The 2,796-nt window shown below is 46.1% G+C and overlaps 1 protein-coding gene across 5 annotated transcripts in view; it reads right to left on the bottom strand.

Annotated features, from left to right (window-relative positions):
- Positions 1 to 2,796, bottom strand: part of Lrrc8b (leucine rich repeat containing 8 VRAC subunit B) — a 73,357-nt gene that overhangs the window by 41,829 nt on the left and 28,732 nt on the right. The window contains exons 1-2 of one of the 5 annotated variants that reach the window (XM_031337070.1): positions 1,077 to 1,412; positions 343 to 447 (exon numbers count right to left, since the gene is read on the bottom strand). The exons of 1 other annotated variant lie outside the window; for it this stretch is intronic. The gene's annotated coding sequence lies outside the window, so the exon portion shown is untranslated. Of the gene's footprint in view, positions 1 to 342; positions 448 to 1,076; positions 1,413 to 2,796 lie in introns of those variants that run through there. 3 more of the 5 variants (XM_031337069.1, XM_031337072.1, XM_031337071.1) reach the window with 3 other exon arrangements.

The following is a 2,796-nucleotide window of genomic DNA, read 5'->3' as shown; positions in this document are numbered from 1 at the left end:
CCGTTTAAACAACTCTGATTGGGACATAGCTCTGTCAGTAAAGACCCCACCAGGCAAGCAGGAAATTCTGAGTTTGGCCAGAAACAGTGAGTGGCCTGCAACACCAGTTCTGGGGAACAAAACCAGGGGGATCCTTGAGGTTTTCTGGCTGGTCAATCTAGCTAATCAGTGTGTTCTAGGTACAGTGAAGGAGCCAATCTCAAGAAATATGGTAGAGAGCAATTGAAGAAAACACCAAACATTCGAATGGATCTGGAATGTGCAAATGCGCTGGAATGTGCAAATGCGTGTGCACGCGCACGCACACACACACACACACACACACACACACAACTGACTTACCAGTTTAGGCATTAGGAAGTTTCATTCTATAAGAATCACTGCATGGGGTCCCCGACCTCAGTCCTTTGGTTGGCTGTAAGTATCTGCATCTGTCTTATTCAGCTGCTGGGAGAGAGGGGAGGGGGAGGGGGTAAGGAACTCTGAGAGGGAGGGACCAGGAGGGAGGGCAATATTTGGGATGTAAATAAATAAAATAATTAATTTTAAAAAGTCACCAAATGGGATGGAAAAACCATGAAGGCGAGGTGTCCCAGAAGAGGGAATGAGGAAGAACAAACCATGAGAGCAACCAAGTATAGCAGTGCTATATATAATATACCCTATATGCAAAACTGGAAAACTTTTAAATAAAAGAATGACAGCATGAACTAAATCTAAACCAAGCTAAAGCTCATTCCTCCACTGGGCAGCAACATTTTTCTTTTTTTCTCCTTACTACGTTACTTAAATATTTCCCAGGTACAGGCTGAGTGGGCAAACCAGGAAGTAAAGCCGAATCCAGTCAGAGCTAAGGGCAGTGAGAGGGCAGTGAGACACACTTTGGAATTAGCTGGAGTGCTATTAAAATTTCATTTAAAAGTCCATCCCCTTGGCAACATCAATTTACTCAGAGCCACACTAAGAGGGATTTCAAGAGGTAAGTCTTCAATTTGTTGTTTGGCAACTGATCTAATCTTTTATGTAAATGTTTTTTCCTGTAGTGGGACTGGCCAATTGAAACATGAATAACTCACCCAGCCCTGTTGAGTGGAGAGCAGAGCCCTGTCCGTGATAGTAAATGTTCTCATAAAGACAATGGTAATCAGTAATGACTGACTGGCTTTGGGGGAAATGTGGCTTTGGCTTCTTAGATAAAAGATCCCATTTCTCTAAACTGTTCTGCTGGGGATCCCATTGGATCTTTATTTTGCTGAGAAGTATAAACTTACTATGCAATCACCCAGGCACAGTAAGAAAGTACGATGATTTGGTAGAGCAAGGAATTGTTAGACAAAACTCACTCGTGTTGGCTTTGTTTCTGACATAAATACAAGGTATTACTTCTTGGGCTCTGCAACAATGTTGCTCATGCATCCTACGACCATGAGTTTATGTAATCTGTAAGCATGCTGCTTATGTGCTCTGTAAAAATGTTGCTTATGTGCTCTGCAACCATGTTGCTTATGTACTCTGCAATCATGTTGCTTATGGGTTCTGCAACCATGCCGCTTATACGCTCTGCGACCATGTTGCTTATGTGCTCAATGACCATGCCGCTTATGTGCTCTGCAATCATGTTGCTTATGCGCTCTGCGACCAAGCTGCTTATGTGCTCTGCAATCATGGTGTTTATATGCTCTGCCACCATGCTGTTTATGGGCTCTGCAAACATGGTATTTATGTGTTCTGCCACCATGCTGTTTATGGGCTCTGCAAACATGGTATTTATGTGTTCTGCCACCATGTTGTTTATGTGCTCTGTAAACATGCTGCTTATGTGCTCTGCAACCATGCTGTTAATGGGTTCTGCAATCATGCTGTTAATGGGTTCTGCAATCATGCTGCTTATAGGCTCAGCAACCATGTTGTTTAAGGGCTCAGCAACCATTTTACTTATGGGCTCTGCGATCATGCTGTTTATGGGTTCTGGCACCATGCTGTTTATGAGTTCTGGCACCATGCTGTTTATGGGTTCTGGCACCATGCTGTTAATGGGCTCTGCAACCATGCTGCATATGGGCTCTCCGATCAAGCTGTTTATGGGCTCTGCAACCATGCTGCCTATGGGCTCTGCAACCATGCTGCATATGGGCTCTCCGATCAAGCTGTTAATGGGCTCTGCAACCATGCTGCTTATGGGCTCTGCAACCATGCTGCATATGGGCTCTCCGATCAAGCTGTTAATGGGCTCTGCGACCATGCTGCATATGGGCTCTCCGATCAAGCTGTTAATGGGCTCTGCGACCATGCTGCATATGGGCTCTGCGATCAAGCTGTTAATGGGCTCTGCGACCAAGCTGCTTATGGGCTCTGCGACCAAGCTGCTTATGGGCTCTGCGACCATGCTGCATATGGGCTCTGCCACCATGCTGCTTATGGGCTCTGCAACCATGCTGCTTATGGGCTCTGCCACCATGCTGTGTATGCATTCTGCAACCATGCTGTTTATGGGCTCTGCGACCATGCTGCATATGGGCTCTGCAACCATGCTGTTAATGGGTTCTGTCACGAAGCTGTTTATGCATTCTGTGACCACGCTGCTTATGGGTTCTGCGACCATGCTGCATATGGGCTCTGTAACATTGCTGTTTATGCATTCTGCGACCATGCTACATATGGGCTCTGTAACCATGCTGCTTATGGGCTCTGCCACCAGGCTGCATATGGGCTCTGCAACCATGCTGCATATGGGCTCTGCAACCATGCTGCATATGGGCTCTGCAACAACCATGCTCTTTATGGGCTCTGCGACCA

Source organism: Mastomys coucha, unplaced genomic scaffold (genome assembly GCF_008632895.1).
Source record: "Mastomys coucha isolate ucsf_1 unplaced genomic scaffold, UCSF_Mcou_1 pScaffold22, whole genome shotgun sequence".
Classification (NCBI taxonomy): domain Eukaryota; kingdom Metazoa; phylum Chordata; class Mammalia; order Rodentia; family Muridae; genus Mastomys; species Mastomys coucha.
The sequence above is the reverse complement of the archived record's forward strand: the minus strand, read 5'-3'. Positions and strand labels throughout refer to the sequence as shown.